Raw genomic sequence first — 16048 nt, forward strand, 5'->3', positions numbered from 1 at the left:
TACTTTAATATATTTAATATACAAAACCTGCCCATACCTCAGCCATATATTACTACGATTAAGTTCTGTAGTTAATCACTTAATATATGAGTCGAACACGGTCGTCACTGCCATCATTATTTATTTATTTATTTAAGATTCACCAGTGGTAAATACATCAACACGTACAAAGGTATACAATTTTAATACAACATAAAACTAAATGCATTACCTATTAAGGTGAATACCACTTGCAAAGATAAAGTTGGAGATGACATACTTACAAATAATTAATTGTTAGTAAATCAAGGTTAAAAATGACAAGAATTAACAATAATAGTAAAATAATAAAATACAAATATTAACAAAATAAATTAGTTAGCTGACAATTTTGACAATATTTTTTTGTGAAACTTGTTTGATGAGTCTCCAAAAGGGTCTAAAACAGCACTGTGCTCATTCAAAATCCTACATAAGCGAGATACAGGTGAATTGCTTCCTAAAACAGTTTTGCGGAAAGGTCTTACTAATGGTGTTATTGGTTTACGTGGATATCTAATGGGAACATTCAATTTAATTTTTGATATCAAAAACGAGTTATCATAGTTGTTGTTAAGTGTTTTATAAAGAAATTTTAAATCCAACAAATCCCTCCGATCACTTAGTGAAAGAATTTTGAAAAACTCCAATCTTTTTTTGTAAGAAGGAAGTATTTTCCCTTTACCTAACGAGAAAGTAAGATGATAAAGAAAACGTTTCTGTATCCTCTCAAGTCTTAGGCAGTGTGTTGCATAATGTAGCCTCCAAACATAGCTTCCGTATTCCAGTATACTCCTGACTAAGCTATTAAATAAAATAATTTTTGTTCTAGAATTTCGAAATAATCTTCCATTTCTTATTACAAAACCCAACATTTTCGAGGCACGGCTAATTACACCATCAATATGAGGTATGAAAGTTAGTTTTTTGTCGAAGATTACTCCCAGGTCTGAGATTCTGTCCACAGATTTAATAGGGGCACCAGCTATGTAATAATTCGTTTGAAATTCTTTTAAACTCCTGGTGAATGATATCCATGAACATTTTACTGAATTAAGTCTCATGCCGTTATCATTACACCAATGGTATAATCTTGTCAGATCATCTTGTAAAAGAATAGTGTCATTTGGTTCTTCAATCATTTTAAGAAGTTTGACATCGTCAGCATACAGAAATGGTGTAGAATATTTAAAACAATTAGGCAGATCGTTTATGAATATATTGAAGAGCAGTGAACCCAGGTGTGACCCTTGTGGGACTCCAGATTTTACATCACATTCAACCGATTCATAACCGCCGGCAACAACATAAAAATGTCTTTCTGTAAGATATGATGCTAGAAATCTCAGTAAAGATCCGACAATACCATAATTGGACAACTTCAAGACAAGTACTGAACATGGAACCAGGTCAAATGCTTTACTTAAGTCTGTGTAGATAACATCCACTCTCTTGTTCCTATCAACAGATTCAAATAAGATTTCGGAGTAATTTACTAGATTTGTGCATGTAGATCTACCGGCTATGAAGCCATGCTGGTGGGTACTAAGAAAACATTTAACATGACTGTAAATATATGGATATATTAGAGACTCCAACACCTTACCAAAGATAGAAAGGATTGAAATAGGCCTATAGTTTTTTACATAATTTTTTTCTCCACTTTTGAAAATAGGGACTACTTTCGCAGTTTTCCACTTAGAAGAAAATATTCCGGTGACTAATGCTTTGTTAAAAATAATTGTTAGTGGTACAGCAAGACTTTGGGCACAGTTTATAATAAAATTAGGCGGAATATTGTCAGATCCAGCACCCCTATTTATATCTAAATTCTTTAATTTATTAATGACTTCGGATTCATCAAGCTGGATCAAAGGTAGGCTATTATTGCAACTGACTGTAGCATCCATGGTTCGCAGTATTTTGTCAATATCGTACTTGCTCTCATTTTCTTCATACAGCGAAGAGAACTGTGACGCAAATAGGTTACAAATTGCTAAGCCATCAGACACTACAGTTTCATCATTTTTCATTAATGTTGGATAGGTGTTAACATTTATATCGCGTTTGCTTTTCATATATGACCAGAAAAATTTACTGTTGGATGTAATCTTTTCTTCTGCAAAGTTAAGATAAGAATTATAACACTCAATAGATAGTCTATCGCATCGTTTTTCTAAGAGCGTAAGTGACAAACCATCCATAGCATTTTTGTATTTTTTAAATTTCAATCTTAGTTTTTCCTTTTCTCTTATTCTCTTTATTAGAGTTTTGTTGAACCAAGGTGGATATTTTAATGATTTTGTTCTTTTGAAATTCGGCGGGTAAAGTTCTATAGAATTATATATCTTCGTATATAGGTAATCAACCATTGTGTTAATATCATGAAGCTCTGCAAATTTTTCACTCCAGTCTATACTTTTAAGAAATTCATTTATAGCTACAAAATTGGCCTTAGCGAAATTATATTTTTTGATATCTTGATTAATCCTCAAGTTTTCCTGCAAATTGTGTGTTACGACAATATCAATATTAAGGGGTGGGTGTAGTGGATCAATGCGAGTTAATTCTTTAGGGGCATTATCTACTGTAACCGTTAACGATTCACCATTAAAAAACACTAGATCGAGTACTTTATTTTTTACATTCTTAATGCGATTCATTTGACGAAGACAATTAGTATGGGAAAAGTCTATTAAAGATTGAGCTAAAGTAGTTGTATGGTAACTATCATGGGGACCATCAGCCAAGTTCCAATCAATGCAACTTAAGTTAAAATCGCCAATTATTAGTGTGTTATATTTCGTTTGTTCTGAAACACGATTAAAATTGTTCATAAATGTTTCCAACACTTTTTTATTAACTGGTGGAGGAATGTAGGTTGCGCAAATAGCAATTTTTATAGATGGTTTTATTTCTAGAACGATCCACAAATCCTCACAAGAACTATCCCAGTGAACCATTCTTCGAGAAATAAGTCTATTGAACACGGCAACCAGCACTCCTCCCCCATGTTTTTTTTTAGAGTTATACATGTCTCTATCCCTTCTATAAACATTATAATTGGAGCCAAACATTTCACAATTAAGAATGCTGTCACATAACCAGGTTTCTGTGAGTATTATTAAATCATACGTACAACAACAAATATTTCTATATAGATCATTAGTTTTTGTTCGTAAACCTTGAACATTTTGATAATAAATATTTAACCGATTGAATTTTACACAACTGAAATCAAGTTAACATGCAAAAAATAGTATGACTGATTTAACTTATCAAGACAGTCCATATTATATATAATTTTGTAATCAGAATTATCGGTTTTTCTCACAAATATACGCCCATTTCGTACCCATACGTGTCTGTACTTCAACTCCTTTGCCTTGCGCCTCGTAGCTGCATGTAGTAATTTATTGGCTGCAGATAAATGTTCGCATTTATAACATCGAAATGTTATAATTACACAGTTCACATAGGTTTTCATCATTATATCATCATTATATATTATTATAATGATATATCATCATTAATAGATAGGCGGACAAGCCATGGGCCTCCTAATGGTAAGTAGTCACCACCGTCCCTAGTATTTAAGCGGCACGATTGGCCAACTAACCGCATTGGCGGCGTATAAAATATTAACAATCCTTTACATTGCCAATGCGCCGCCAACCTCGAGAACTAATATGTTTAATCTCCTGTGCCTGTAGTTACACTGCCTGTAGTTACATACATAACAAGTCTAAGTATGCTATTATCGGTAGAAAATATGATGAGTGGGTGATATTTACCCAGAATGAACAAAGTCCTCCATGAAAATTACACGAGACTTGATTTATATTTGTAAAATATTAGTTGAAAGCAATATTTATAAATAAATGGAAGAGCAATTAAGTGCTTATGCATATGGTAATTACTTTGTACACTAAAGTCCCGCTTGAAATTGCTAGCAAAATTAATTAGCTAACAAGATTATGTCAAGTATTACGTACTAACAATTAATAACTTTTGAGCAGTTTAGAAGATATGAGAGAACGTTAATTATTTTGTAAATAATTACTAAAAAGTCTTATGTTATGTTTTATTATATATATATTGAATCATAAGAAGCAGTGTTAAACTGTTTGAGGAAAAAAATGATAAAACGATAGTCATGGATTTTTTTGTCGCACTAATTTTATTTTAAAATAATCACAATATTTATTGTATCTTTATGTGTATTATCATATATCTGTAACTTTTTGTCAGTGTATTTTTAAACATTGGCGTCATCGTTAACATTTGCTTAGTGGAAAGTTTGACTGGCAGAGAACGGCTACATGGCGTTAAGTCCGCTTTTTGTACCGTCCATATTTATTTGAGGACAAAAATTGAAATTACTAAATATCTTAAAAAGTATTACCTTTATGCTAATTGTTAAACTCTTGCACTGTTTCAAAAATAAACCATAAATCTAATATATAAGGAAGGACAACTTTTTTTTCGCTGGAAAAACGCATTTATGCGTTTCCCGCACATGAGGGGGGGGGGGGGTATGTGGACACCCTGACCGTTGACCCGCTTCAGTGGGCCTCCATTTCTAGAGGAGTCCCGGGATACGGGGTACCCCCCTAACCCCAGCGACGCTTACAGTGGGTGAAGAAGCAGTCACCTCACGCTCTCGCTCCGCGGCCTTCTTCTGCGACATGACACTCTCGCAAAAAGAGACCATCTCAATCCTACACCAAGCATGGTCTTAATCACGCTCGGCAGCGAGAGGTCCCTGCCAACTATCACCGCCAGGGAATGCCTCTGGGTCCCCTATGCAGCACACTCCGTCAAAGTGTGGTGCGCCGTGTCCAGTGGCGCACCACACTCGTGGCAGGAGGGTGATAGCTCCCACCTCTGTCAAATTGCAAACGTGTATTTTTATTAAATAAATTGATTATTAATAGTGAAATCTACTCAGATACTTACTACACGTATTTCAAAATAACTATTTAAATTGTAAGTATTTGAACTTTTTATGTTTGAAAATCAATACTGTAATTTATTAGAGAGCTTAGGGGAAAAACAACAAACAAATTTTTTAATTAAATATGTACAACTATTAAAATCATTATCTTACAAATTATAACCAAGTGGAATGTTGACAGAAAAGCCGGCAGCATTATCCTATTGAATAGCAATTCCATTTATCTCGGCTTCAAAGGAATACTATATTCCGTCTTTATCATAATAAGATAATAAGATAAAATATCATAATAAGTATACGCATATTAAAATGAATATTAATAATATTCCTTTTTTATTAAAATAGATTGAATTGACTTAATAGACTGTAAATATATATCAATATTTTTAACAGATTGAATAAAGAATTAAATTATCAAAGTGTTCTTCGTTTATTTATATATTTTACAAAGGCAGACGACCTAATAATGGCACTGCAAGCGGTATAAAACATTCTAAAAGCCAACTATAAGACCTAATTTAATATAATAAAATACTTGTGAATCAAATCACAGCAATACAGAGTAACTATGTTTTGCAATATAATAATCAATAAGTGAATACCCTATCTATATACCGCTGTCGTGCAATACCGTCTACTAGCGTACAATAACTTTAGATGAATTTTAAATAAATAATAACACATTTGATTTAAAAAAATCCATGTTAAGCAAAGCCAATATATGGACGTAGTAGAATTCGGAATATTAGTAAAATTAAGATATAATTCGTAGAGTTAATTAAGTTTTCATTTACAATCTCAACCTTCGTCAAGGTGTCTTGTCTACATGTAACACCCTCTTCGGTCTAACATTGAGAATTCCGAAGCCTTTCTCTAAAGTAAAAATTATTAAGAAGCAAGCGTTAAAATCCGAAGTGAAAATATTGTAAAAAAGAAGAAAATACAGTGTACCTTACTTTTATATTAATATTATTTACATTGGTCATAAAAGTTTTTTATTTATTTCGAATTAAGTATTTGTAAAAATGCGTTATCTACATTTTATATTATATGAAGTAATTTCATTACAATCAGTAAACCTATTTTTAGTGACCGATATCTATTTACAAATAGGATATTTTTTTAGTTTGATAGCTATTACCAAACTTATGTTATTGATACAAATGGAAATAAGAGTAAAAGAATGTATTGAAACATGTAAATTTATAAGTATGTTTTCTTAAAATTTTCAATACTGATTACAGTCAAATTTCAACCTTCAGACGAACATTAGTAAATATAAATTTAATAACATAAATAATAGTAGTTTTGTGGTAAAATATAGTCGTTTTAATCAAATATTTCATCATACATTATAAGTTTGCAGCGAAAAGTTATTATTCGGTTAATCGTGTGGGACTCAGTACGAGGGTAGGCGATACTTCAAACTTTCCAAACTTTACAAAGATGGAGCGATTGCAAGTTTTAAGATTGATAAATCTCCTTTAGCGATGGATTTTTTCGCGGATTCGAGAGGAATTTTTTAAGTAACTTCGTCTAATGATATAAAGTTAATGGTCTTTAACTTTTTTATCATAAATGTTTTTAATCTTATTATTTTTTAGCCACTCTATAAGTAAAGTAGGTGAAGATGTAGATTTACTGTAATATGTGCTGATTTTACCAGTGTTATTACAATTATATTATACTTTATAGAACATTATGTTTCCATGACGATTTAATATATAGAAAACGTTAATTTACTCATAATAATCGATCGAATAATCGAAACTAAAACATAACCTTGAAGAAAACTTGGTACTAAGCAGAAAGCTGTAAGTAATGAAAAGCCTCATACATGCAGCTACGTATTAAGCAGATGTACGTCACTCCACTTGTGGCGGGCGTTGCGAGCAATTTAGCGCAGCACTTAGCTGCACTCCGTCACGCCGCATTAGCGTCTGCCCTCCGCCCTCCACTCACGCTGCTTTTAAATTCTTATACATACGCCCTTACGTAGATACGTATTTTAATCGACCCCTGAAAATTATTTCATCTAATTAACGGATAAATCAATATATTTTTTGCTTATGGCAATTTCAAATACTACGGCATTGCAAATAAAATTTCAACTAATTATTGTAAGTAATTTAATTTGGATTGAGTTAGCAACTAGCTTAACAAATTCACGTAATAGATTAGGATAAAGACTTACAAGATCTTTTTAATTAAATGTATACGTAATCGTATTTTAAAATTATTTGCAGTATTTCGTATTATTTGTTCCGATTTGTTGTGGAGTGAGCGGTGGGCCAGTGTAACAACAGGCACTAGGGATATCTTAGTTCCTAAGGTTGGTCGTATATTGACAGTGTATATTGTTTTTCATATAGCACCATTCTTTGGGCGGCGGTGACCACTTACCATCAGGTGTCCCATTTCCCAGTTCGCTTAAATATTTGAAATAAAAAATGTACGTATTATCGTATATAATTATAGTTAATAACTTGTCACAAGCTAAGTGGGTCGTGAATATATAAACACGCAAATGCTATGATTTCATCTATAATTGGTTCTGTTTAAATTAGAATTTACATAGCGTTATAATATTTGGATTTCGATTTCGATTACGTTTAGAACTGAGTTTATTAAATGCGGTAAACGTATTATCTTAATTTTATATGGCTATTATGGAAATATATGAAGTAATAATTTCCTCGCCTTAAGAAGTTCAATCGAGAGTAAAAAAGATGGAGGGAGTTCCAGGGAGTTCTCCCCGCGTTAGCAGCGTAACAAGTACAAGAGTAACACAATTCATAACACGAGAACAACCTTGATTCGAAATACAATAAAGAATTACAGCTTGACCGAATACTACAAAGAAACAGTGCGACTTTTGGTTGACATTACAAAATTTTATGTATAAATATATGTATGATATAAACACAGAAATACACACGAAATTACACTCATACATGTGTATGAACGTGAATATGTATTCACATATATATTTTTTGTCTCCGCACACAATATTTTTTTCACATATTCATAACAAATATCGTAAGATTTAATTCGGTACACTAATGTTTGTCATTTTATATTTTGTGGATGCCATATAACATCTCTGTATTAATCCCGTAGACCTTAATCATAGAATACTATAATATTAATCTCATAACTCCGAGGCCGGTAATTGGGTTGTTATGTGTCTACCACTTCGTCTCGATAAATTCCTTAACGAGTCTACGAACAGACTGAGAGGCAGTTTATATACCATAAATATTATACTTATACGATAGACATAACATAATTATTATTTTTTCGAATAACAAAATTACAAACGCGGTACTTTACTAGAAAAACTACTATATTATATATTATTGTGGATTTGTGTTAGAATATAGCCTTCGTTGTCCTGTATTTAATTATCGAAGAAATATATACTTTTATAAATATTAAAATATATGTATAAAAGCTTGTCTTACTTTAACTTACTTAAACATATATAAACTAAAATTATTGACTAAATCAAGCATCAACAAAGTTTGTTTATAAGCAAAGCTGTTATCTATTAGCTTAGGACTCTAAAAGTTTTGAATTATTTGTAAAGTAAGTTATTAGCATAAAGTTTAAGCGATACAAAACAAGCCCTCGACCCGACTTAAGAAGTCGTACGTTTAATAAAACTAATATTATTTCCTTTTTAATGTAAAATAAATTATAACACTGTATATTTTGGCATTATTTACAAATCAAATAATATTTAATGCAATAACTTTTTATTCAAGGTGTTAAATTACCTTATAAATAATTAATAAGATATATAAAAAATATAATATTAACAATTATTTTAGACAAGTAGAACGGGATTTATAAGTTACATTATTATATATATATATATATATATTAAATTAATATTGATAACATATAAGCTGTTAGATTTTGTAAAACGTATATTTTGTAATAACTTTAACAGAATTGCTGTTTCTGTTACCGTAGAGAGTATGTTTTTTCTGTATATTATTTTGAGATTTTCACAAAGTTTCGCTGTATTTGTTAGCGTCCCCTTAAAATATATGTATTTCTTTTATTTTTTTGTTCATTGTGTCGGATGATATATCTATTTTTACCTATAAAAATATAAAACTATCTATATAGCCTTGTTAATTTCGTAACCATAAACATGCTCATAACGTATCATAAAGGTCCACATTAATTAAATTAGTATTTCTGGTGTGAAATAAACAAACCATCAAAACTTAGTTCTTAATTAGTATGATGGCTCATCGAAAATTTATCTTAACTCTGATATTTCATTATTTGAATGTTCAAAATTGTATGTTGATATAAAATATTTATATTCTATTTTCCCATAGTTTAACGATATATTAATTTAACAAAGTTAGTCACGTATAATCAGCGTTTCTCGCTTTGAATACCACCGATAATCGTATAATACCCTGATGGATTTAATGCCAGCCCTGTGGTATGGCCTCCGGAATCCAGTAGCGTTAACGTAAAGTGATTTGTGTTTGACATAGGCCGGAATGTCTCGGGGCAGCAGGTGATGTCGGTATTTGGTCATTTGCATAATGCGTGTTGTTCCGTATTTTAAGCGCTTTATAATTTAAGGGACAGAAAGGATCTTGTCATTGGTTTATATATACATCGTAAAACATTTCAGCACAAGCCGTTACAAAGCATCCATATTTGTATTAAGTGCAAAGCTAATTTATTATAAATGCAAAATTTAATATTGAGATATATTATGTAACTATTTATAATATTCACATACATATGTACATTATTTCAATATTGAACATTACCTTTAACCCTTAATATCATTTTTATAGCCCGAAGCGTGGCGGTGTGGTAAATATTTGATCACAGAGGTAATACATAAAACCCGAACCAAATATTCTTCGCGTGATAAGCGACAGTATGTGGTAAGTAACTGGGCTCTTTCACTATTAAGAAATAAGGTTTTCATTCCACAACGTTGTTACACTTCGTATTTTATGATTTTTTCCATGCCAAACATTTGATAATGTTTTTCTTCACTTCTAAGCACGTAATGAACATTAATATAGCAATATTGGATCATATCGACCTTACATATTGTTTGGCTGATAGGTGTTTCGTTTAGCACTGATCATTCTGTCATGATTGATTTGATATTCGATTCAAGAAAAAAGACAGCATTACTTAACTACCCACCCAAAACAACATTTTGTAGGTGTTTTTTTTTTTGTAATTAGAAAACGAGTTTGTTATTTAAACATACGAACTGATAGAGATACTTCTGGTAGGACTTTGTGCAAGGCTTTTTGGGTAGGTAACACCCTCTTATCACATATATTACACACAAAAAGCAATGCGTTATTCTTGTGTTCCAGTTGAAAATGCGAGTGAACCAGTGTAACGCCTTAGTTCCCAAGGATGGTAGTGGTGATGGAGGATGGTGGTGCATTGTTGATGTTAGGAACGGTTAAGATTTCTGACGGCGGCAATGTTTATAAGCGTTGGCCACCTGCTCGTTCACCTGCCATATTATAAAGAAGAAAGAAAATGATTCTCTAATGTTACAAGGTACTTGTAAGCAAGCAGTATATTATATGTAGGTCGCGTTATTTTTAATTTTTAATAGACTCAGTATAAAATACGTTTATGATGCCACAGGTGTGCAAAGCAACCCTAATTCTGTTTAAAGAACGGTTTATCCCGCTACATCACGTTTATGAGCTTTCCGTGTACCTTTTTATAATGAAAGCTTATGACATTACGACGCATGATCGTAAAATGGAAAATGTACGACAACGCCTCTTTACTTAATATATTAAATAATTTTTGTTGAATAATTTTATAGCCTATTTAACGCCTATTTATTTGCTATTATTGTAAATCTAGTTGAAAATTATAGATGAAACTAATAGAGTACGTCATATAGTTTGCGAAAAACAATTTAATTATTGTAACAATAAAAAATAAATTCCAAAATCATATTAACTTGACCGAATACTACAAACGAAAACGTGGCCGAAACGTGGACACTTACCGTAGGACTGGTCCACCAATTTAGGGTCGCTCAGCGAGCAATGGAACGCGCGTTGCTTGGGGTTTCTCTGGTAGATAGAATCCGAAATGAGGACATTCGCCAGAGAACTAAAGTCACCGACATCGCGCTTAGAATTAGCTCGCTGAAGTGGAAGTGGGCTGGTCATGTCTCCAGGCGCATTGATGGCCGATGGAGCCGACACGTGTTGGAGTGGAGACCACGCTTAGGCAAACGTAGTGTAGGACGCCCTGTGACAAGATGGGCCGACGATTTAAAAAAGGTGGCAGGTTCGGGATGGATGCGGACTGCCCAAGATCGGGATGGTTGGCGTTCTATGAGGGAGGCTTTCGTCCAGCAGTGGACGGCAAAAGGCTAAAAAAAAAAAAATTAACTTGACAATTATAACAAAACTTTGCTGAAATCGGGTTAAATTCTAATTTTTATTAGAAAATATTCATAATGGCGAACATTAATAGCGTTATCGATCAGTGAAAAAAAAACTATGCAAATGCTTTTCTTTCGAGTGTACTTTTTAAATGTTTTAATGATTTTTTTGGTATTAAACATTAACAATAATGTTTGACCATCCAGCATTACATGAACGAGTGGTGTCTTTATAACAATTAGGTTGCGTAAAAGTAGTAAAAATAAATTACGTTCGTGAATGTTTCTTCAGTTCATCGTATTAGATTTTAAGCCGAACTTTGTTCATGAATTGATAGCAGACGTAGAAACTTATTCAACTAGTTTACGATTTCTCGAAGAAGGGTTTTCTTAAAAAGTTATCTGTTGGAAAATTGAGTTGGTGCGGCTGCGGCTTTTACGGAAACTTTACCGGTTCGGTGCGAAGTATTCGTAAGATATTGATTGGAACTTTATATAGTTGTATGTTTTATGGATTCTTGTATTTTCTCTCATAGTTCGCTAGTTAACTATTTGGATTTACAACTTCCAAAAAGACACAGTTGATGTAATTAATTTTGCATCCAGATTACAACGCACATAAATCTAAAAATTTGAAATACATTTACTCCCAGTAACAAAACATTGAATAGGAGTTCCTCGAAATCAATGATTTATTAACTGTGACACAATGAAACGAGAATTATTTCTCAGTCTCAAAAGAGAAGTCTCAGTTGTTGTGGTCATTTAGTTGCAAGTTGGGAATAAATTTGTTGAATTATATTAAGCCACAAATTCGAATTTCAAAGTTCACAAATTCTTCAGTAACTATTTTAGAAGCAATTAGGGGACATGAAATGTTACTAACTATTTACTTGTTGGTTGGAGATTAAGAGCTGAAAATCGAGCTCAGTGGCGTGCCATTGGAAAGACCTATGTCCAGCAGTGGACGCGAAAAGGGTGATGATGATAATGATTTACTTGAAATTTAATTAAGTATTATCCATACTAATAAATAAAGAGATGTTTTCTGGTAATGGCTAACTGAAAACACTACTCAATCAATTATACATAAAACTTATACCAGAACATGCAACGCGTTTTGAAGAAGATTTTAGAATATAATATTATCATATAAGTAACTGCGCTTTCACCCACTTTAAATTAGGTTATTAATGCTACCAGCGTGAATTTTAATATATGTTCTCTTATAATATACAACAAAAAAAAAACAATGGATACAAAAATATGAGACATAAATTATAGATTAATAAAAAAGGAACAGGTGGGCCAATAAGGGGTTATATTTTTATTGTTAAGCCTAATGAAAGCGTTATAAATAATTACTCTTCATGTATCACTCTTGCTATGCTCACTTATGCTATCACGCGGCGTCGTATAATAGCTAGTAAGCAAATTAATTCAATTATTGGATCAGTAGTACTAATTTCCATCCATGAATCGATTCCTTGCCAAGGGATGTAATCTATTCGTATACCAACATTACTGTGGAATATAATTTTAAGAAATATATGCCTCATATATTTCTGGATGATACATTTTCCTTATTCCTTCCAATTATTTATTTATTTTTCTATTTAGATCTTAAACAGTTGTAAATAAAATACATTCAACACGTGCTCACCATTCGGTTAAACTAAATATACTATATTACCAATTATAGGAGAATACACCATTCACAACCACAATTATAATGTTAACAATTTGCTTAAAAACATAACAAATTGACAATTTATAAGTAATGAACAAACTCCTTACCATAGTTCAAGTCTGTGACTTGATTTATATTTCGTTATTAGAAATAGAAGTTGTAATTTTATAACAGAAACTAGCTGCCCGCCCGACTTCGTTCTGGTAATATAAGAATTTAATCCCGTGCATTTTTAATCTACTATGAAGTATAAATATTCGCTAATCGATCTATTCGCCCATACAGTAAAGTGCTAAGTGGCTGTCTCGGAGGACATTATTATTTACTTACATTATACACTACACAAAAATAAATCACTTCAATAAATATAAAACAGTTAAACATCATACGTTTTATAATTATATTTTATTTCAAAATCTAAAAATTTTAAACAACAACGCTATACGTAGATATGTAATTATTATTGCAGGGATCTCTCGAGGTAGCAGGTGACCTCGTCTATTTGCATAATACGCGTTGTTCCATACTATTCCAACCATTGGATATTCAGTAATCGACTGACGATAATGTAATGTATAATGCCTAATGTCATATTATTATAAGACTATTCAAAATAGTAACTGCCCATGAACACAGAACAGCGCTTTGAGAAACTCTGTACTGTACTGACAAAGGTATTAAATACGTCTTAGATAATAATTTATATAATAGACTTCTATACTCGTCTGTTTACTTTTAAGCCATAAGCTAAAGGTTATTACGCACATACCTCCTATTAGCACGAAAGTATGCTAGAATAAAGCAATATCTCCTTCGTGGTAATAATAATAAGCATGCTCAAAATTTAATGTTATTTTTCGACGCTTCCCGAGGCGTGGATATGTTCTAATTGCTGCTAGGCTAATAGATTCGAAGGAAATATAAAAATAGGTATTATTAATATAATACCTATTTTTATATTATTATTTTTATTTATACCTATTTTTGTTACTTTCGTAATCGAAAATAACATCATAATAAAGTAAATAAATTGCAATGTGATGGTATAACTTAGTATTACAAAATTGGAAACATGCAACATTTCTTGAAGTCGGTGCCAAACCTTTAAAGGATTTTAAATATTTTTTAAATAGTAGTATTTTTTTTACTTGACCGACTAGCGGCAGGTTTTGAGATTAGTTCTCACTTGTTACTGCATTATCTATTATTATTTTTGTAGTCGATTTATTTATTTATTTTTAATTTTTGTACAGCCTCTGTTAAATTGAAACTCTAATAAAGATTAATAAAATAACATAAAGCGTTTATAAATATGTTACGTAGGCGTAAAAGTTAAGAGACTTAGATCCAAGATGTTGCAATTACACAACCAATGAATGCATGTAAATGAATAAAGGAATTACCACTTCAATGGGTTGAACTACGACATACCTAATGGTTTGCTCCACTGGACTGTAGTATAATCAAGTCCGCTCCAAAGGCCCTCTCAATTTTTTTTTTTATAGAAAAGGAAGGTGGACGAGCATATGGGCCACCTGATGGTAAGTGGTCACCAACACCCTTAGACATTGGCATTGTAAGAAATGTCAACCATCGCTTACATAGCCAATGCGTCACCAATTTTGGGAAGTAAGATTTTATGTCCCTTGTACCTGTAATTACACTGGCTCACTCACCTTTCAAAGCGAAACACAACAATACCAAGTACTGCTGTTTTGCGGTAGAATATCTGATGAGTGGGTGGTACCTACCTAGACGAGCTTGCACAAAACCCTACCACCAGTCAATGCATTGTTGTTCGATTACGTTGACAGACATGCGTTGGACACATTATTGTTTCGAATAGTATTCTATTATATTAGACGGAATTATTATAAAAGTATTTTCTAATGCTCTGTCAATATCTTTGCAACGAGCATAATATGCTATGGTATGGTAGGTTGCCTAATGGTTATGATTATGTAATGATACAGAAAGTAGTGAAGTATTATTTATCTTATATCTAGGACTTTTCCTTTTGGGTTGGGTTTTTACTACCTGCTGGTAGAATAATTAGAATTAAGACCTTACTTTTTAAAGTATAATTATATCTTCGACTACGTTAATACCGCAGAATTTACTATGTTTATATTGGAATTCGGAATTATATATACAACCTCTCCCGCCTTTACGTGAAGAACTGACAACGGTCGGAGCCTACGATCAATGGCCGGTGAGGCGCCACAAGACCATCATTTACATATATGTTTTGGATGGAACGATATTCTTCAGCTTCTTTTCGGACGTGCAGATAGAGGCTTTTACTTGCTTTGAAAGAAAATAAAAGAAAAAAATAATAACACAATAGCGTTTTATTCTGCTCCTTCTACAATCATCTAAGCACGGTAGCTGCTTTAAAACAATGTGGTTATCACAAAACGCAAATCAATCAATCAACAGCCAATCGTTGTCCACTGCTGAACATAGACTTCTCCCAAGGTGCGCCAAAGCTCCCTGTTCTCCGCCTTCCGCAACCAGTTGGTGCCCGCTACCTTCTTAAGGTCGTCGGTCCACCTGGCTGGAGGGCGCCCTACGCTGCGCTTGCCGATTCGCGGTCTCCACTCTAGGACTCGTCTGCTCCAACGGCCATCGGTCCTACGACGTACGTGACCAGCCCACTGCCACTTCAGCCTGCTAATTTTGCAAGCTATGTCGGTGACTCCGGTTCTTTTCCGGATAATCTCATTTCTGATTTTATCCTTCAAAGATACTCCGAGCATAGCTCGCTCCATAGCACGCTGAGCGACTTTGAATTTGTGGACTAGTCCCGCAATTAGTGTCCACGTTTCGGCACCGTATGTCATGGCAGGTAAGACGCATTGGTTGAAGACTTTCGTCTTCAAACATTGCGGTATAGACGACTTGAGGACTTGACGAAGGTTGCTAAATGCTGCCCATGCCAAGCGAATTCTTCGATCAGCTTCCT

The sequence above is a fragment of the Nymphalis io genome, chromosome 3 (genome assembly GCF_905147045.1).
Source record: "Nymphalis io chromosome 3, ilAglIoxx1.1, whole genome shotgun sequence".
Classification (NCBI taxonomy): Eukaryota; Metazoa; Arthropoda; class Insecta; order Lepidoptera; family Nymphalidae; genus Nymphalis; species Nymphalis io.